Below are 22,858 nucleotides of genomic sequence, written 5' to 3' on the forward strand. Positions count from 1 at the left end.
AGGTGCATTTCCTTACGAAAGACAGAAACCATAATGTACCACAGACAATCTGTCTGCTAACAGTCAACAACAACCCCTGCAGTGGAGCATGGTGTACTGCTAATGCAGACCGTGTGTGTGTGTGTGTGTGTGTGTGTGTGTGTGTGTGTGTGTGTCTGTGTGTGTCTGTGTGTGTGTGTGTGTGTGTGTGTGTGTGTGTGTGTGTGTGTGTGATCTGTATTTACATAAAGAATGATTGCTATTTGTAAGTGTCTATACTGTATGTTGCGTGTGCATGCACATATGAATGTGTGCATGTACAGTATGTGTTCATGCATGTGTGTGTGTGTGTGTATATGTGTTTGTGTGTATGCGTTTTCTGTGTAATCAGTGGACTCTATTGGGTTATTAAGTGATGCAGTGATGCGGTGAGACGCTGTGTTTGGACTGTAAACACAGTGAGAGGAAGTGGCGTGTTAGAGATACACTGTGATTTATGGTTCACATCTACTGTGTTTGTTTGCTGACTTTAGCTTGGAAGAGCAACAATGCCTGAGGGGAACACAAATGATTATCAGTGACATGTGACAGTTCTTCTGACGGGCTGGGAACACATCTAATCCTCTCAGAGTCAACCCCTCCAATCCTGACCTTAATGTTTGTGTTTTGGAGGGAAAACAAAGCTTGCTCATCTGACTTCATTAAAGCTGACGCAGAACATATTCTTCATAACATTGAATGAAATAGGCCATCTGCAGTGTTAATGTACTGAGAAGCACTGACGATGCCAAATGTTTCAACACCACAGTCCATGACTGTATCAATCTACTGTAACAGCTCAATGTTTACGTCAAATGGCGCCACCACTCTGTGCATTTCCTATAAGTGTTGTACACAGTCAGTTTGTCAATGCAGGACGATGCCGTTGGATTGTCCCTGTATAGTGAGGCAGCGCCACTGAACACTAAATTGTGATTCGTGTGGCTTTAACAACAAGCTGCACACATAAAGACTTACTATGAGTAGCTAAACATTGAGTTGAGAGAGGATGGATACTTATTTTCATTATCATCATTGTTAGGATATACTGCATGTTAAACACTTGTTTTCTCTTTAGATTAATGTACTGTATACGTAATGTTGTGACCCGTTTTATGTTATATGTATGCTTTGGCAATGTAAAACATATTTCATCATGCCAATAAAGCCATCTGAATTGAATGGATGGATTGAGTGAGTAGGTAGGTATGCATGTAGAATTTACATACATACGTTAATAAATCCATACGAATGTGTCTCTTTCTCTCCCACTGGATGTCATGAGGACTCTCCCTGTCTTTGCTCGATTATCTACATCCCTACATATAATTAAGGAAACCTCTGTGGACAGGATCTGTCTGTTTAGAATCTGCCTGTCTTGCTCGGTTCTCCTCAATGGCTGGAGCAATTGATCTGAATTTGCAGACGCCCATTGTCCATTAACATATGCACAGAATAACGTCGCCCATTTTTTACTTTCCCAAAATGTAAGCTGTTTATTAGCGCTTTTATGTCAACACTGGAGATTCAGAGTTTGGCCTATGAGAGCCGTCGCCACGGTTATAGCGCCCCAGGCTGTGGGATGAATGATGAAACTGCAAACTGCGCACAGGCACTGTTAGACAGACAACGCTGCAAACTTATAAAGGACTTTCATTTACGGCCAGTGTCCACACACACTGCGTTTCATGAGAGGGAGGGCGCTTTGGATATCATCTTCATGCCACAAGCATGCAGATTCACACGCGCAATGTGCTAATCCAGGTGCGACGGGTCCAGCCGTGTGTGTGTGTGTGTGTCGGAATTGCTTATGAACGTGTGTGTGTTCGCTGTGGGTCCACGACGCGTTGACGGGACGCGTGCAGGCCCGGCCGTGTGTGTGTGTGTGTTCGCGACGGGTCGCAAGCGTGTGTGTGTGTGTGTGTGTGCGCGTGTGAATGTATGAATGAATGAATGTTTTATTTCCGTGTCCGGTAAATTTCGTGACCCATGCCACATGGGATTATCAGACACATCAATTTAAAACAAAAAACAAAATAACTCATACATTTTAAACAAGCCACATACAGTACATACATTCATATATACCTGCACATAGAATATATAAACTTTATAAAGTTAATACAAATTCATCTTTGTTCACTGTGGGTTCGTGACGGGTCGCGCGTGTGTGTGTTGGAGCGGTTTATGAGTGGGGGTGTTCGTTGTGTTGGGAAGCACACGCATGCGTGTTTGAACTGTTGCATGTACCAAGTACAAAGTCAGTTTCCATCCCTGATATAAAGTCTGTGCACAGCGCATAACCCAAACTGCACATACTTTGGGTGCTCATATCCCCAGACGGGTATGTACTAGTTGTAGAAAATCGAGCAAAGACAGGGGAGAGTCCTCAGGACATACAATGGGAGAGAAAGAGACATAAATTGAGGGCCATAGTTGTGGAGGGGGGTTGGAGAGAGAGATGGGATGAAAAAAGGAAAAAGACACAGAAAGAGAGAGAGAGAGAAAGAGAGGTGTGTGGATGAGGTTTTGGGGACACATTGAAAGGAGATGTCTTCCAGCTGCTGGCTTTTTAAACAATCAGACATTCTCTCTCACGTGCGTGTGCGCACACATACACATTTTGTGTCATATAGCGTGTAGGGACCAGCGGGGTCAGTTGTGTTAATGTTACAGTCTCCATAAATCACACAGTAGATTTGTCATTAGCTAGTTTCACTTGTGGAGGTGAGAGGGGGTCAGGCTGTTCTCCCGATGGGAGAGACGTGCTGAAAAGTAGCTTTAATACTTAGTACAGAGCTGGCCTCAGTACAGTAACGTAAATCCATGGAACCTGGATTTGACCTTCTCCTTTTAAGTCGTGACACAATGTACATTTCCCTGTGCTGTTACTAATCTGTGGCCTGGGTGGAAATGCTTTCAACCCACCATTGGGCCCTGAACCACAGGCTCAGAAACATTATAGTCATAAATGACTTACTGTATTGCTCCGTAAAAGCGGCAATGGTTCCATATGGAACAGTTTTAGTGGCGACGGAGAACCTTCAGGTTCTATATAAAAACATTTCATACAATATGTTTCTTTCTTTTTCACATGGTTATTTGTAACATAACCAAAATATGGACCGTGTTGAAGGGTAGAACCTGTGCTATCAGCATATCATAGACTAGAGAGTCTAGTGGTTCTCAAAGTTGGGTCCAGGGACCCTCAGGGTTCCTTGAGGGGGTTCCTAATGGACCCAGGTAGAGTTGTGCTGATACAGACACCGGAAAACCTGGCGGTATTCCCTAAAATGATGGTATTGGTATCAGCAAGCATGCCAGTCCATGCCATTCCGATACCAAATAATGTATCACGTGGTGATATTTCATTTAGAGTGAGCAATTATTTTGAATGCTTCAGTTTCCAGGGATCTAGTGCATTGTAGCGGGGATAGACACCTGCGTTCTCGGCTGATACAGACAATAAGCCTCTCCAACCTACTTACTTAGTTGATGTTTCACTACGGTTTTATACCCTTACTGTACTATTTGCGTTGTTATTTTACTAACTTATGGCTGCACTTTAACAAGTATTAATGGAATTGTTATTTATTCCTAGATGTTTTTGTCACACATTGGTATCGGATCAGTACTCGGTGTCGACCGATACGCACATCCTGTGTCGGAATCGGTTCGGGAAGAAAAAAACATCTGAACATCTCTACGTACAGGGCTGTAACTCAAGAGTATACAAATGGATTCAAATGGTCAATTTCGTTCCATTTGAATACTCTCAGGAGTTATGGGCATCCTTGAAATAAAAAAAAAAGGTTTGAGAACCACTGCTCTAGTCCTGCTAGCCTTGCATAGCCAGACGATGGGGGATGAGACTATAGCCCTACAGTTAACTGTTAGGATGCGATAGCTAATCACAGCTTATTACACCCCCCCTCCCCAAGCCAGAACAGAGGTAATAACATCACCTGGTAACTAAACCAAGGACAACACGCCGATAATACTGTGGTTGCAGTTATGTGCGTGTGGCAGGCAAGACTAATGACCCCTCATCAACACACAAACACACACACACACACACACATACGTATTAGAGGCTAATGATCATGTGACAAATACTGACTCAGAAGTAAGCGACGCAGACAAACACACATTTGTGTCTCTTTCTACATGTGAATGAGTGCATCTGTGTGTCTAACTGTATATCTGTGTTTGTTTATGTGTCTATGCCAGTGTGTGTGTGTGTGTGTGTGTGTGTGTGTGTGTGTGTGTGTGTGTGTGTGTGTGTGTGTGTGTGTGTGTGTGTGTGTGTGTGTGTGTGTGTGTGTGTGTGTGTGTATGCCTGTATGTGTGTGTGTGTTTACTGTACTGTATGTCTGTGTGATGACAGGTCTGGCCAGCAGTCTTTGATGTGGTTTCATTACAAGCCTGGGAAGACACTGCAGAGAGAACACACTCCACAGGGAACAGGGTGTGTGTGTGTGTGTGTGTGTTTGTGTGTGTGTCTGCGTGTGCACGTTTAAATGGGAAGACACTGCAAAAACATGTCATGAAGAGAGCACTCCACAGGGAACAGGGGGTGTGTGTGTGTGTGTGTGTGTGTGTGTGTGTGTGTGTGTGTGTGTGTGTGTGTGTGTGTGTGTGTGTGTGTGTGTGTGTGTGCGCACGCACATTTACAAGTGTATCGATGCATCTGTGTGTGTGCATGCGTGTCTGTATGTGTAAAGGTGTGCATATTTGTGTGTGTGTGTGTGTTTGTTTGTTTATTAGACCCGTCCCCTGCTGGCTTTTATTTGATTATTCTGGAGTACAAGCCTGCAATCTCTGAATGCACACACACACACACACACACATGCACACAGTGGAATTGATGCCAAGTCTTTGCGAGCGTGTCTTATGAAATCAAGGAGCGCTTTTCACCCTCACTGCAATACAACAAGTACTGACCATCTATAGTACACAAAGATACAACACACACAGAGTAGGAAACTGCCCTGAATAGAGTTGAGGACAGCACACACAAAGAAATAGACACGGTACACACGCATGCATGCACGCACTCACACACCACTCCAATGGGCCAAATATGAGGGAACAGAGTAATGCAGAACATTCCTGCTGAGAAGAAACAGAGACTATTTATTGAAGTCAAACAAGGCTTCTGGAAGAGTCAACAGGCAGCCTCACAAAACAAAAAAAAGACCTGGCTGTCAGCAAGGGTGTGTGTGTGTGTGTGTGTGTGTGTTGTATTAGAACCAAATGTCATCACAAGGACAGAGAGATGGGGGAATTCCTGGACAATGTTTAAGTGTCTATTTTTAGGAACAGGTCTTATATTTCGGCCTCCAGTTTGAGGGCAGTAACGTTAATGTTTATCAGCAGTAGAACAATGGATGGGTTCAGGACATTAACGCAGCAGCAGAATTAGTACACTTGATGCCAACGGACTATAAAGGTAGTCCTGATGAAGAGAGAACCCACCTTTTACTTATCGTTATTTCACCATTTTATTAGTGGTCTGTACACCCGGATCCATTTTTACCCTCTCAAAGAGTTAATTGAACACTCTGGATTCTCCAGGGTAGCTCTTCTCTTTCTTTTTCTCTCTTCTTCCTTGCCTTAGATGCGAGTGGGTACTTTACTTTGTTAGACTCACTTCCTCCCTTATGTTTCCCCCTCTTCCCTACATCTAGGCATGAGTGGGTCCCCCCGCGTACCTTTCTCCCTCTCCACTCCCCTCCCTCCAGTCCTGTTGTCTTACCTCTGTGAACATAAGTAGGTACTTCACTTTGGAGTGTCCCCCCTCCTCACCTCCTCACCCTTCCACTCGCTCTGCTGTCCTTCTCTCCTTTCCTTTCTTCTCTAAAATCAGTCTGGGACAGACATGTGGGGGGGGGGGGGGGGTACAGTTACTCCCATTGTTGTGTGTGTATGTGTCGGTGCTGCTCCGCCCTCCATACATGCAGGTTATTGTGTGCGCTGAGAGGCCGTTAGTGGCCACAGAGTGTGTCTGTGGGGATCTCCTTACAGGGAGGACAAAGCAGAGGTCCAGGCCAATGTCTTCGAACATGTGTTAGTACAGAAAGACAGTAACAGGCCTCCATGTATGACATGATTTATGACAAGGCCTTTGTGCCCAAGGGACACCAATAGACAAGTCAAAATCTCAAAGAACACATCGTGACACGTTGTGAGTTGGAATTGTCTCAGAGCAAAAATGTCCCTCGGCATGCCGTTTGGGAACCACTAATAGTTGAATGTAGGACTTTCTGTGTTAATGCCAACCTGCAGGACTTTTTGTGTTAATGCCAACCTGCAGGACTTTTTGTGTTAATGCCAACCTGCATATAGTAAGAGCCAATTAATGATAAATATTAAGGCGTACCATTATAGAACATATGATTGACAGACAGACATGTACAGTAGGCCTGTGGTTCTCAAACTGTTTCATGTCAAGGACCCCCAAATTGACACTTATTAGCCCGCGGACCCCCATTCGAAAAGATATGCCAGGGACCCCCATAAGAGAAGATTTCTACGGCTCTCTAGCAGTGATTCTCAACCATTTTAGTTTCAAGGACCCCCAGTTTGACATGCATTAGGGCTACGGACCCTCATTTAATGGCATTTCTATCCCTGGGACCCCAATTTATATTGTAAAATCAATGTTAATTTAACTCTGAGAGTGTACAAATGGAACCAAATGCATTAGGTTCCATTTGTAGGTACACTCTCAGAGTTACAGACCCATAAGGGTCCATTTGGTTCCTATCCATCATTTAGCTGGGGACCCCCTGGAACCCCGTCAAGTACCCCTGGGGGTCCCCGGACCCCACTTTGAGAACCGATGCAGTAGGCTACCAATATAAAATAGGCCTACACTGGCTGATACAGATGTACAGTACCAATATAAAATATAGCTGCAAGCAGCAATGAGCGGTTTCGAGAATAATGGCAGACTGGCATACTATGACAGAGTGGCAGACTGGCAGACTGGCAGACTTTGGCAGAGTGGCAGACTGGCAGACTGGCAGACTGTGACAGAGTGGCAGACTGGCAGACTGGCAGACTGTGACAGACAGTGGCAGACTGGCAGACTGGCAGACAGACAGACTGGCAGACAGACAGACAGACAGTGACAGAGTGGCAGACTGGCAGACTGTGACAGACTGGCAGACTGGCAGACTGTGACAGAGTGGCAGACAGACAAACAGACAGACTGTGACAGAGTGGCAGAGTGGCAGACCGGCAGACAGACAGACAGTGACTAGAGCCATATGAAATCCGTTTTATTTTTTTCCCAATTCCGTTTTATTTTTTCCCAAATTCTGTTTTTTCCATTTTAATATTTCTGAATTCTGTATTTTGCTTTTTATGCTCATTTTTACCATAAAAAAAAGTGTCTGGTAAGTGGAAATGAATAAATGTTCAAGATATAACAGTCCATACATGGCCCTTGTTGTGTTATACGCAAAAATGTTCCCAAAATAATTCGGTGACTTCGGTCTGAGCATGCGCAAAATGGCGTCGCGCATGTATTATTGTTTCTATCGTCTTTCTAAGACTATTTCTACGTGGATTTTACTGTTTATAAAGTAGGATGTGGCCATGCAAAATGGTGGTGTCCCGTGGATTTGTAAAAATTCGCGGTAAAAAAAAATATTTTACCGCGATTTTTTTTTTTTTTTCCAAATTCTGCAATATTCCGTGTTTTATTCCAATTCCATTTTTATTGGTCATTTCCGCGATTCCGTCCGCGATTCCGTTAACACGGATTTCATATGGCTCTAACAGTGACAGAGTGGCAGACTGGCAGACTGGCAGACAGACAGACTGTGGCAGACTGGCAGACTGGCAGACAGACAGACAGTGACAGAGTGGCAGACTGGCAGACAGACAGACAGACAAACTGTGACAGAGTGGCAGACTGGCAGACTGGCAGACAGACAGACAGTGACAGAGTGGCAGACTGGCAGACAGACAGACAGACAGACAGTGACAGAGTGGCAGACTGGCAGACAGACAGACTGTGACAGAGTGACAGAGTGACAGAGTGGCAGACTGGCAGACTGGCAGACAGACAGACAGACAGTGACAGAGTGGCAGACTGGCAGACAGACAGACAGTGACAGAGTGGCAGACTGGCAGACAGTGACAGAGTGGCAGAGAGAGAGAGAGAGAGAGAGAGAGAGAGAGAGAGAGAGAGAGAGAGAGAGAGAGAGAGAGAGAGAGAGAGAGAGAGAGAGAGAAAAGAAAGAGAGAGAGAGAGAGAGAGAGGGAGAGAAAAGAAAGAGAGAGAGGGAGAGAGAGAGAGAGAGGGAGAGAGAGAGAGAGGCAGTGAGAAAGAGAGGCAGTAAGAGAGAGAGCGAGAGAGAAGAAGTGAACATGCATTAATTAACAAAGTCATGATTTTTGTTCAGTAAATTATATTTGGACCGGTTAAATTGGGGTTTGAACCAGGGACCTATAGACTTGTGGGTAGACAGTGTAAAGGATAAGGATAATTCCAGGTCCGTTCATGAAAGTCCTTGCGGTCTTGTTTCCAATGAGGGCCTGTGAGCAATTAGGGGTTAAGAGTCTTGCTCAGGGACAAATGTCATTTCATCGACACATTTGCTGGCCTGGCCTGGAATCGTACCTGGGGCAACCAGGGCCTCTGGCTCCCTAGGTGGGCTCACTAACCACTCAGCTATGGCCACAGTACAGACTGAGCCATTGGATAGACAGAATTGGATTTCATATGTGGTAAGTTATCATACAGCATGGGTTGCTTATTATATACATACAAGCTCATAACGCGTCACATTGTAGATCGGCTGTATGTGGTTACTGTAGGTGTTGTATTAATAATTACATCTGCAAAGTAACAAGTAACTAAAGCTGTCATCTGCTGTAATTGTAGTAGAGTAGAGTAGTAAAGTAAAAGTACCTAAAAATTGTACTGTGCATGTGGCAGGTGTGATTGGTGATGAGTGAGAGCAGGTGAGAGGGGTGGATCCAATCCATGGGAATAGGGGGAATTCCAAATGATGATCACCTCAACGCATTGTTGGGGACAGGGATCGAACCTGCGACCTATGGATTCACAGGCTGCCTCTCTGCTCATTGAGCTAAAGATATGGCCTCCCTGATGGTGTCTGTTGATATCTATAGGTGTTTCCGTCCTATAGGTTCTTCCGGTGTGAGATTGTAGATCAGCTATTTTCACAAGAAAGTATGTCATACATAAAAAACAACTACTCTCAAAAGCAATTCATGGTATTGTTTAAAAAGTGCACATGTCTGAATTAACAGGGTCATGTTTTGTATAATGCAATTTAAATGTAAACTATGACGAGTGGGGTTTGAACCGTGGACCTTTGGCACATGAGACTAACACTGTATTGATCAAGCTATTCAATTCACAGCCTTGGTCAGTGAGAAGGGAGAATCCAACAAAACAAAACAAAACAAAAGAGGGAATGAAGTACATCATACATTGAAAACAACTACTCTCAATAAGCGTTTCATTTAACAATTGCATGTTTATTCATTGATACAGTCATGTTGTGTGCAATGCAATTGAGTTGAGGTCTGCATGAGGTGAGATTTGAACCGGCGACCCTCTGGTATCAAGGCAGATGATTAAGCCATTGGGCCAACAGACCCAAACTGATGAAAAGGGAGTTCACACAGATGACACACTTTCACGCAAATTGCTCAGAAATACTGGATTTAAATGTTTTTCAAACTGCTCAAAATTGCAGACAATCTAAGGGCGGAGTTTACTGGTTAACAATTGCACATGCATTAATTGATACAGTCATGTTGTGTGCAATGCAATTATAATGAATTCTACATGACTTGGGATTCGAACCAGGAACCCTGTGGTTTCAAGGCAGATGATTAAGCCATTGGGCCAACAGACCTGTACTAGTGAAAAGGGAGTTCACACACATGACACACTTTCACGCAAATTGCTCAGAAATCCTTGGTTTAAATGTTTTTCAAACTGCTCCATATATTTCGGAATGGAAACTAGTGGAAAATAGTCGATCTACAAGCTCACAACGCGTTGCTATCTAAAAAGGTGTGAGATTGTAGATCGGCTATTTTCACAAGAAAGTATGTCATACATAAAAAACAACTACTCTCAAAAGCATTTCGTGTTATTGTCTAAACATTGCATATGTCTGAATTAACAGGGTCATGTTTTGTACAATGCAATTTAAATGTGAACTGTAATAAGTGGGATTTGAACCAGGGACCTTCGGCACATGAGACTCACACTCTACTGGTGGAGCTATCCAATACACAGCCTTAGACAGTGAAAAGGGAGAATGCAACAAAACAAAACAAAAGCGCGAATGAAGTACGTCATACATTGAAAATAACTATTTTCAAGTATGCATTTCTCGTCATCTTTAACAATTGCACATGTATTCATTGATATAGTCATGTTGTGTGCAATGCAATTATAATTAAGTCTACCTGAGGTGGGATTCGAACCGGCTACCCTATGGTTTCAAGGCAGATGATTAAGCGATCAAGCTATTGAACCAACACACATGAGCCTGTGAAAAAGGGCCTCAAGCATGTATTTGACACAGTTTCACGCAAATTGCTCAGAAATCCTGGATTTAAATGTTTTTCAAACTGCTCAAAATTGCAGACAATCTAAGGGCAGAGCTTACTGGTCAAAGTGATACATGTGTTCCTCATGAGTCAAGGCACATGTGTAAGCAGGTTTAACGGCTGTCGGCCAAACGAGGCATGACTTTTGCCTGTTTAAAGTTTGCATTTTCAAAAAATTGCTATAGCGCCCCCCTTTGACCAATTGGAGTAAGATTGGTTTCAGTGATACTTGGAAGGACCCTCTACAATATTGCAAAGTGTCAAACAAATGTGAGTCTGCATGTATGTGTTAGGGGCAGATGAATAATTTAAAAAAAGCTGCAATTTTCATTGGCTTATAAAAGCTTAACGTTTTCACTTATGGAAAATCCGCTTGGTTACGTCTGTCGGCATTGGTCCAAAGTTCATGTGTATACAGTTTCGTACAGATTGCTCATAAATCCCAGGAGGAGTAGGCTTTTTACTGCTTTTTACTGCTTTTCATAGAATTCGAAATGGTGGGAGATCTAAAGGTCAGAGGTCAAAAGTCAAACAGTGAAAGTTGTTAGGCATGAGGAGACGCATGTGTGTATCGAAGTTTCATGGCTGTAGGTCGAACAGGGCATGAGCTGTACCTGTTCAAAGTTGGCATTTTCAATTGAGTGCTACAGCGCCACCCTTTGGCCAATGGTTGTGAGTTTCGGGTTTTCGCCGTTTGGCATAGCCCTCTACCATATTGCCGAATTTCGTAAGAAGTGACCAGGCGGTTAGGCCAGAACTGGCAAAAACGGCGGAAGAATAATAATAATAAATATAGCTGCAAGCAGCAATGAGCGGTTTCGAGAATAATGGCAGACTGGCAGACTGTGACAGAGTGGCAGACTGGCAGACTTTGACAGAGTGGCAGACTGGCAGACTGTGACAGAGTGGCAGACTGGCAGACTGGCAGACTGTGACAGACTGTGGCAGACTGGCAGACTGGCAGACAGACAGACTGTGGCAGACTGGCAGACAGACAGACAGACAGACAGACAGACAGTGACAGAGTGGCAGACTGGCAGACTGTGACAGACTGGCAGACTGGCAGACTGTGACAGAGTGGCAGACAGACAAACAGACAGACTGTGACAGAGTGGCAGAGTGGCAGACTCGCAGACAGACAGACAGTGACAGAGTGGCAGACTGGCAGACAGACAGACTGTGGCAGACTGGCAGACTGGCAGACAGACAGACAGTGACAGAGTTGCAGACTGGCAGACAGACAGACAGACTGTGACAGAGTGGCAGACTGGCAGACTGGCAGAGAGACAGAAAGTGACAGAGTGGCAGACTGGCAGACAGACAGACAGACAGTGACAGAGTGGCAGACTGGCAGACAGACAGACTGTGACAGAGTGACAGAGTGACAGAGTGGCAGACTGGCAGACTGGTAGACTGGCAGACTGGCAGACTGGCAGACAGACAGTGACAGAGTGGCAGACTGGCAGACAGACAGACAGTGACAGAGTGGCAGACTGGCAGACAGACTGACAGTGACAGAGTGGCAGAGAGAGAGAGAGAGAGAGAGAGAGAGAGAGAGAGAGAGAGAGAGAGAGAGAGAGAAAAGAAAGAGAGAGAGAGAGGGGGGGAGAGAGAGAGAGAGAGAGAGAGAGAGAGAGAGAGAGAGAGAAAAGAAAGAGAGAGAGAGAGGGAGAGAGAGAGAGGGAGAGAAAAGAAAGAGAGAGAGAGAGAGAGAGAGAGAGAGGGAGAGAGAGAGACAGAGAGAGGCAGTGAGAAAGAGAGGCAGTAAGAGAGAGAGCGAGAGAGAAGAAGTGAACATGCATTAATTAACAAAGTCATGATTTGTGTTCAGTAAATTATATTTGGACCGGTTAAATTGGGGTTTGAACCAGGGACCTATAGACTTGTGGGTAGACAGTGTAAAGGATAAGGATAATTCCAGGTCCGTTCATGAAAGTCCTTGCGGTCTTGTTTCCAATGAGGGCCTGTGAGCAATTAGGGGTTAAGAGTCTTGCTCAGGGACAAATTTCATTTCATCGACACATTTGCTGGCCTGGCCTGGAATCGTACCTGGGGCAACCAGGGCCTCTGGCTCCCTAGGTGGGCTCACTAACCACTCAGCTATGGCCACAGTACAGACTGAGCCATTGGATAGACAGAATTGGATTTCATATGTGGTAAGTTATCATACAGCATGGGTTGCTTATTATATACATACAAGCTCATAACGCGTCACATTGTAGATCGGCTGTATGTGGTTACTGTAGGTGTTGTATTAATAATTACATCTGCAAAGTAACAAGTAACTAAAGCTGTCATCTGCTGTAATTGTAGTAGAGTAGAGTAGTAAAGTAAAAGTACCTAAAAATTGTACTGTGCATGTGGCAGGTGTGATTGGTGATGAGTGAGAGCAGGTGAGAGGGGTGGATCCAATCCATGGGAATAGGGGGAATTCCAAATGATGATCACCTCAACGCATTGTTGGGGACAGGGATCGAACCAGCGACCTATGGATTCACAGGCTGCCTCTCTTCTCATTGCCATTGGGCCAACAGACCCGAACTGATGAAAAGGGAGTTCACACACATGACACACTTTCACGCAAATTGCTCAGAAATAGTGGATTTAAATGTTTTTCAAACTGCTCAAAATTGCAGACCTTCTAAGGGCGGAGTTTACTGGTTAACAATTGCACATGTATTCATTGATACAGTCATGTTGTGTGCAATGCAATTATAATGAATTCTACATGACGTGGGATTCGAACCAGGAACCCTGTGGTTTCAAGGCAGATGATTAAGCCATTGGGCCAACAGACCTGTACTAGTGAAAAGGGAGTTTACACACATGACACACTTTCACGCAAATTGCTCAGAAATCCTTGGTTTAAATGTTTTTCAAACTGCTCAATATATTTCGGAATGGAAACTAGTGGAAAATAGTCGATCTACAAGCTCACAACGCGTTGCTATCTAAAAAGGTGTGAGATTGTAGATCGGCTATTTTCACAAGAAAGTATGTCATACATAAAAAACAACTACTCTCAAAAGCATTTCGTGTTATTGTCTAAACATTGCACATGTCTGAATTAACAGGGTCATGTTTTGTACAATGCAATTTAAATGTGAACTGTAATAAGTGGGATTCGAACCAGGGACCTTTGGCACATGAGACTCACACTCTACTGGTGGAGCTATCCAATACACAGCCTTAGACAGTGAAAAGGGAGAATCCAACAAAACAAAACAAAAGCGCGAATGAAGTACGTCATACATTGAAAATAACTACTTTCAAGTATTCATTTCTCGTCATCTTTAACAATTGCACATGTATTCATTGATATAGTCATGTTGTGTGCAATGCAATTATAATTAAGTCTACCTGAGGTGGGATTCGAACCGGCTACCCTATGGTTTCAAGGCAGATGATTAAGCGATCAAGCTATTGAACCAACACACCTGAACCTGTGAAAAAGGGCCTCAAACATGTATTTGACACAGTTTCATGCAAATTGCTCAGAAATCCTGGATTTAAATGTTTTTCAAACTGCTCAAAATTGCAGACAATCTAAGGGCAGAGCTTACTGGTCAAAGTGATACATGTGTTCCTCATGAGTCAAGGCACATGTGTAAGCAGGTTTAACGGCTGTCGGCCAAACGAGGCATGACTTTTGCCTGTTTAAAGTTTGCATTTTCAAAAAATTGCTATAGCGCCCCCCTTTGACCAATTGGAGTAAGATTGGTTTCAGTGATACTTGGAAGGACCCTCTACAATATTGCAAAGTGTCAAACAAATGTGAGTCTGCATGTATGTGTTAGGGGCAGATGAATAATTTAAAAAAAGCTGCAATTTTCATTGGCTTATAAAAGCTTAACGTTTTCACTTATGGAAAATCCGCTAAGTTACGTTTGTCGGCATTGGTCCAAAGTTCATGTGTATACAGTTTCGTACAGATTGCTCATAAATCCCAGGAGAAGTGATTTTTTTACTGCTTTTTACTGCTTTTCATAGAATTCGAAATGGTGGGAGATCTAAAGGTCAGAGGTCAAAAGTCAAACAGTGAAAGTTGTTAGGCATGAGGAGACGCATGTGTGTATCGAAGTTTCATGGCTGTAGGTCGAACAGGGCATGAGCTGTACCTGTTCAAAGTTGGCATATTTCAATTGAGTGCTACAGCGCCACCCTTTGGCCAATGTTTGTGAGTTTCGGGTTTTCGCCGTTTGGCATAGCCCTCTACCATATTGCCGAATTTCATAAAAAGTGACCACGCGGTTAGGCCAGAACTGGCAAAACCGGCGGAAGAATAATAATAATGAAAGTGTAGAGATGTAATAGCTTTCGAAGCCTTACAGGCTCTCGAAACCTAAATATAGCTGCAAGCAGCAATGAGCGGTTTCGAGAATAATGGCAGACTGGCAGACTGTGACAGAGTGGCAGACTGGCAGACTGTGACAGAGTGGCAGACTGGCAGACTGGCAGACTGTGACAGACTGTGGCAGACTGGCAGACTGGCAGACAGACAGACTGTGGCAGACTGGCAGACTGGCAGACAGACAGACAGACAGACAGACAGACAGACAGACAGACAGACAGACAGTGACAGAGTGGCAGACTGGCAGACTGTGACAGACTGGCAGACTGGCAGACTGTGACAGAGTGGCAGACAGACAAACAGACAGACTGTGACAGAGTGGCAGACTGGCAGACTGGCAGACTGGCAGACAGACAGACAGTGACAGAGTGGCAGACAGACAGACTGTGGCAGACTGGCACACTGGCAGACAGACAGACAGTGGCAGACTGGCAGACAGACAGACAGTGACAGAGTGGCAGACTGGCAGACAGACAGACAGTGACAGAGTGGCAGACTGGCAGACAGACAGACTGTGACAGAGTGACAGAGTGGCAGACTGGCAGACAGACAGACAGACAGACAGTGACAGAGTGGCAGACAGACAGACAGTGACAGAGTGGCAGACTGGCAGACAGACAGACAGTGGCAGAGAGAGAGAGAGAGAGAGAGAGAGAGAGAGAGAGAGAGAGAGAGAGAGAGAGAGAGAGAGAGAGAGAGGGAGACGGAGAGAGAGGCAGTGAGAAAGAGAGGCAGTAAGAGAGAGAGCGAGAGAGAAGAAGTGAACATGCATTAATTAACAAAGTCATGATTTTTGTTCAGTAAATTATATTTGGACCGGTTAAATTGGGGTTTGAACCAGGGACCTATAGACTTGTGGGTAGACAGTGTAAAGGATAAGGATAATTCCAGGTCCGTTCATGAAAGTCCTTGCGGTCTTGTTTCCAATGAGGGCCTGTGAGCAATTAGGGGTTAAGAGTCTTGCTCAGGGACACATTTCATTTCATCGACACATTTGCTGGCCTGGCCTGGAATCGTACCTGGGGCAACCAGGGCCTCTGGCTCCCTAGGTGGGCTCACTAACCACTTAGCTATGGCCACAGTACAGACTGAGCCATTGGATAGAAAGAATTGGATTTCATATGTGGTAAGTTATCATACAGCATGGGTTGCTTATTATTCATTGATACAGTCATGTTGTGTTCAATGCAATTGAGTTGAGGTCTGCATGAGGTGAGATTTGAACCGGCGACCCTCAGGTATCAAGGCAGATGATTAAGCCATTGGGCCAACAGACCCGAACTGATGAAAAGGGAGTTCACACACATGACACACTTTCACGCAAATTGCTGAGAAATACTGGATTTAAATGTTTTTCAAACTGCTCAAAATTGCAGACAATCTAAGGGCGGAGTTTACTGGTTAACAATTGCACATGCATTCATTGATACAGTCATGTTGTGTGCAATGCAATTGAGTTGAGGTCTGCATGAGGTGAGATTTGAACCGGCCACCCTCTGGTATCAAGGCAGATGATTAAGCCATTGGGCCAACAGACCCGAACTGATGAAAAGGGAGTTCACACACATGACACACTTCACGCAAATTGCTCAGAAATACTGGATTTAAATGTTTTTCCAACTGCTCAAAATTGCAGACAATCTAAGGGCGGAGTTTACTGGTTAACAATTGCACATGCATTCATTGATAGTCATGTTGTGTGCAATGCAATTATAATGAATTCTACATGACGTGGGATTCGAACCAGGAACCCTGTGGTTTCAAGGCAGATGATTAAGCCATTGGGCCAACAGACCTGTACTAGTGAAAAGGGAGTTTACACACATGACACACTTTCACGCAAATTGCTCAGAAATCCTTGGTTTAAATGTTTTTCAAACTGCTCAATATATTTCGGAATGGAAACTAGTGGAAAATAGTCGATCTACAAGCTCACAACGCGTTGCTATCTAAAAAGGTGTGAGATTGTAGATCGGCTATTTTCACAAGAAAGTATGTCATACATAAAAAACAACTACTCTCAAAAGCATTTCGTGTTATTGTCTAAACATTGCACATGTCTGAATTAACAGGGTCATGTTTTGTACAATGCAATTTAAATGTGAACTGTAATAAGTGGGATTCGAACCAGGGACCTTTGGCACATGAGACTCACACTCTACTGGTGGAGCTATCCAATACACAGCCTTAGACAGTGAAAAGGGAGAATCCAACAAAACAAAACAAAAGCGCGAATGAAGTACGTCATACATTGAAAAGAACTACTTTCAAGTATGCATTTCTCGTCATCTTTAACAATTGCACATGTATTCATTGGTATAGTCATGTTGTGTGCAATGCAATTATATTTAAGTCTACCTGAGGTGGGATTCGAACCGGCTACCCTATGGTTTCAAGGCAGACGATTAAGCGATCAAGCTATTGAACCAACACACCTGAACCTGTGAAAAAGGGCCTCAAACATGTATTTGACACAGTTTCATGCAAATTGCTCAGAAATCCTGGATTTAAATGTTTTTCAAACTGCTCAAAATTGCAGACAATCTAAGGGCAGAGCTTACTGGTCAAAGTGATACATGTGTTCCTCATGAGTCAAGGCACATGTGTAAGCAGGTTTAACGGCTGTCGGCCAAACGAGGCATGACTTTTGCCTGTTTAAAGTTTGCATTTTCAAAAAATTGCTATAGCGCCCCCCTTTGACCAATTGGAGTAAGATTGGTTTCAGTGATACTTGGAAGGACCCTCTACAATATTGCAAAGTGTCAAACAAATGTGAGTCTGCATGTATGTGTTAGGGGCAGATGAATAATTTAAAAAAAGCTGCAATTTTCATTGGCTTATAAAAGCTTAACGTTTTCACTTATGGAAAATCCGCTAAGTTACGTTTGTCGGCATTGGTCCAAAGTTCATGTGTATACAGTTTCGTACAGATTGCTCATAAATCCCAGGAGAAGTGATTTTTTTACTGCTTTTTACTGCTTTTCATAGAATTCGAAATGGTGGGAGATCTAAAGGTCAGAGGTCAAAAGTCAAACAGCGAAAGTTGTTAGGCATGAGGAGACGCATGTGTGTATCGAAGTTTCATGGCTGTAGGTCGAACAGGGCATGAGCTGTACCTGTTCAAAGTTGGCATGTTCAATTGAGTGCTACAGCGCCACCCTTTGGCCAATGGTTGTGAGTTTCGGGTTTTCGCCGTTTGGCATAGCCCTCTACCATATTGCCGAATTTCATAAAAAGTGACCAGGCGGTTAGGCCAGAACTGGCAAAACCGGCGGAAGAATAATAATAATAAATATAGCTGCAAGCAGCAATTAGCGGTTTCGAGAATAATGGCAGACTGGCAGACTGTGACAAGAGTGGCAGACTGGCAGACTGGCAGACTTTGACAGAGTGGCAGACTGGCAGACTGGCAGACTGGCAGACTTTGACAGAGTGGCAGACTGGCAGACTGTGACAGAGTGGCAGACTGGCAGACTGGCAGACTGTGACAGACTGTGGCAGACTGGCAGACTGGCAGACAGACAGACTGTGGCAGACTGGCAGACTGGCAGACAGACAGACAGACAGACAGTGACAGAGTGGCAGACTGGCAGACTGTGACAGACTGGCAGACTGTGACAGAGTGGCAGAGTGGCAGACTGGCAGACAGACAGACAGTGACAGAGTGGCAGACTGGCAGACTGGCAGACAGACAGACTGTGGCAGACTGGCAGACTGGCAGACAGACAGACAGTGACAGAGTGGCAGACTGGCAGACAGACAGACAGACTGTGACAGAGTGGCAGACTGGCAGACAGAGAGACAGACAGACAGTGACAGAGTGGCAGACTGGCAGACAGACAGACAGACAGTGACAGAGTGGCAGACAGACAGACTGTGACAGAGTGAGAGAGAGAGAGAGAGAGAGAGAGAGAGAGAGCAAAGTGCACATGTCTGAATTAACAGGGTCATGTTTTGTACAATGCAATTTAAATGTAAACTGTGACGAGTGGGGTTTGAACCGTGGACCTTTGGCACATGAGACTAACACTGTATTGATCAAGCTATTCAATCCACAGCCTTGGTCAGTGAGAAGGGAGAATCCAACAAAACAAAACAAAACACAAAAGAGGGAATGAAGTACATCATACATTGAAAACAACTACTCTCAATAAGCGTTTCATTTAACAATTGCATGTTTATTCATTGATACAGTCATGTTGTGTGCAATGCAATTGAGTTGAGGTCTGCATGAGGTGAGATTTGAACCGGCGACCCTCTGGTATCAAGGCAGATGATTAAGCCATTGGGCCAACAGACCCGAACTGATGAAAAGGGAGTTCACACACATGACACACTTTCACGCAAATTGCTCAGAAATACTGGATTTAAATGTTTTTCAAACTGCTCAAAATTGCAGACAATCTAAGGGCGGAGTTTACTGGTTAACAATTGCACATGTATTCATTGATACAGTCATGTTGTGTGCAATGCAATTATAATGAATTCTACATGAGGGATTCGAACCAGGAACCCTGTGGTTTCAAGGCAGATGATTAAGCCATTGGGCCAACAGACCTGTACTAGTGAAAAGGGAGTTTACACACATGACACACTTTCACGCAAATTGCTCAGAAATCCTTGGTTTAAATGTTTTTCAAACTGCTCAATATATTTCGGAATGGAAACTAGTGGAAAATAGTCGATCTACAAGCTCACAACGCGTTGCTATCTAAAAAGGTGTGAGATTGTAGATCGGCTATTTTCACAAGAAAGTATGTCATACATAAAAAAAAACTACTCTCAAAAGCATTTCGTGTTATTGTCTAAACATTGCACATGTCTGAATTAACAGGGTCATGTTTTGTACAATGCAATTTAAATGTGAACTGTAATAAGTGGGATTCGAACCAGGGACCTTTGGCACATGAGACTCACACATACTGGTGGAGCTATCCAATACACAGCCTTAGACAGTGAAAAGGGAGAATCCAACAAAACAAAACAAAAGCGCGAATGAAGTACGTCATACATTGAAAATAACTACTTTCAAGTATTCATTTCTCGTCATCTTTAACAATTGCACATGTATTCATTGATATAGTCATGTTGTGTGCAATGCAATTATAATTAAGTCTACCTGAGGTGGGATTCGAACCGGCTACCCTATGGTTTCAAGGCAGATGATTAAGCGATCAAGCTATTGAACCAACACACCTGAACCTGTGAAAAAGGGCCTCAAACATGTATTTGACACAGTTTCATGCAAATTGCTCAGAAATCCTGGATTTAAATGTTTTTCAAACTGCTCAAAATTGCAGACAATCTAAGGGCAGAGCTTACTGGTCAAAGTGATACATGTGTTCCTCATGAGTCAAGGCACATGTGTAAGCAGGTTTAACGGCTGTCGGCCAAACGAGGCATGACTTTTGCCTGTTTAAAGTTTGCATTTTCAAAAAATTGCTATAGCGCCCCCCTTTGACCAATTGGAGTAAGATTGGTTTCAGTGATACTTGGAAGGACCCTCTACAATATTGCAAAGTGTCAAACAAATGTGAGTCTGCATGTATGTGTTAGGGGCAGATGAATAATTTAAAAAAAGCTGCAATTTTCATTGGCTTATAAAAGCTTAACGTTTTCACTTATGGAAAATCCGCTAAGTTACGTTTGTCGGCATTGGTCCAAAGTTCATGTGTATACAGTTTCGTACAGATTGCTCATAAATCCCAGGAGAAGTGATTTTTTTACTGCTTTTTACTGCTTTTCATAGAATTCGAAATGGTGGGAGAACTAAAGGTCAGAGGTCAAAAGTCAAACAGTGAAAGTTGTTAGGCATGAGGAGACGCATGTGTGTATCAAAGTTTCATGGCTGTAGGTCGAACAGGGCATGAGTTGTACCTGTTCAAAGTTGGCATATTTCAATTGAGTGCTACAGCGCCACCCTTTGGCCAATGGTTGTGAGTTTCGGGTTTTCGCCGTTTGGCATAGCCCTCTACCATATTGCCGAATTTCATAAAAAGTGACCAGGCGGTTAGGCCAGAACTGGCAAAACCGGCGGAAGAATAATAATGAAAGTGTAGAGATGTAATAGGGTTCGAAGCCTGATAGGCTCTCGAAACCTAAATATAGCTGCAAGCAGCAATGAGCGGTTTCGAGAATAATGGCAGACTGGCAGACTGTGACAGAGTGGCAGACTGGCAGACTGGCAGACTTTGACAGAGTGGCAGACTGGCAGACTGTGACAGAGTGGCAGACTGGCAGACTGTGACAGACTGTGGCAGACTGGCAGACTGGCAGACAGACAGACTGTGGCAGACTGGCAGACTGGCAGACAGACAGACAGTGACAGAGTGGCAGACTGGCAGACTGTGACAGACTGGCAGACTGGCAGACTGTGACAGAGTGGCAGACAGACAAACAGACAGACTGTGACAGAGTGGCAGACTGGCAGACAGACAGACAGTGACAGAGTGGCAGACTGGCAGACAGACAGACTGTGGCAGACTGGCAGACTGGCAGACAGACAGACAGTGACAGAGTGGCAGACTGGCAGACAGACAGACAGTGACAGAGTGGCAGACTGGCAGACAGACAGACAGTGACAGAGTGGCAGACTGGCAGACAGACAGACTGTGACAGAGTGACAGAGTGGCAGACTGGCAGACTGGCAGACAGACAGACAGACAGACAGACAGTGACAGAGTGGCAGACTGGCAGACAGACAGACAGTGACAGAGTGGCAGACTGGCAGACAGACAGACAGTGACAGAGAGAGAGAGAGAGAGAGAGAGAGGGAGAGGGAGAGGGAGAGGGAGAGAGAGAGAGAAGGGGAGAGAGAGAGAGAGAGAGAGAGAGAGAGAGAGAGAGAGAGAGAGAGAGAGAGAGAGAGAGAGAGAGAGAAAAGAAATAGAGAGAGAGAGAGAGGGAGAGAGAGAGAGAGGCAGTGAGAAAGAGAGGCAGTAAGAGAGAGAGCGAGAGAGAAGAAGTGAACATGCATTAATTAACAAAGTCATGATTTTTGTTCAGTAAATTATATTTGGACCGGTTAAATTGAGGTTTGAACCAGGGACCTATAGACTTGTGGGTAGACAGTGTAAAGGATAAGGATAATTCCAGGTCCGTTCATGAAAGTCCTTGCGGTCTTGTTTCCAATGAGGGCCTGTGAGCAATTAGGGGTTAAGAGTCTTGCTCAGGGACAAATTTCATTTCATCGACACATTTGCTGGCCTGGCCTGGAATCGTACCTGGGGCAACCAGGGCCTCTGGCTCCCTAGGTGGGCTCACTAACCACTCAGCTATGGCCACAGTACAGACTGAGTCATTGGATAGACAGAATTGGATTTCATATGTGGTAAGTTATCATACAGCATGGGTTGCTTATTATATACATACAAGCTCATAACGCGTCACATTGTAGATCGGCTGTATGTGGTTACTGTAGGTGTTGTATTAATAATTACATCTGCAAAGTAACAAGTAACTAAAGCTGTCATCTGCTGTAATTGCAGTAGAGTAGAGTAGTAAAGTAAAAGTACCTAAAAATTGTACTGTGCATGTGGCAGGTGTGATTGGTGATGAGTGAGAGGGGTGGATCCAATCCATGGGAATAGGGGGAATTCCAAATGATGATCACCTCAACGCATTGTTGGGGACAGGGATCGAACCAGCGACCTATGGATTCACAGGCTGCCTCTCTTCTCATTGAGCTAGAGATATGGCCTCCCTGATGGTGTCTGTTGACACTCTCACACTCTACTGGTGGAGCTATTGAATCGACAGCATCAGATAGTGAGAAAGGAGAATCCAACAACACAAAACAAAAGGGCAAATGAATTACGTCATACATTGAAAATAACTACTTTCAAGTATGCATTTCTCGTTATCTTTAACAATTGCACA

General features: G+C 44.2%; 1 protein-coding gene across 1 annotated transcript in view; it reads right to left on the minus strand.

Moving 5' to 3' along the window:
* The window catches only part of mindy3 (MINDY lysine 48 deubiquitinase 3), an 82,582-nt gene that overhangs the window by 25,329 nt on the left and 34,395 nt on the right, over positions 1 to 22,858 (minus strand). The gene's annotated exons all lie outside the window — the stretch shown is intronic.

This window comes from Gymnoscopelus microlampas (genome assembly GCF_963454915.1).
Source record: "Gymnoscopelus microlampas genome assembly, chromosome: 3".
Lineage (NCBI taxonomy): Eukaryota > Metazoa > Chordata > Actinopteri > Myctophiformes > Myctophidae > Gymnoscopelus > Gymnoscopelus microlampas.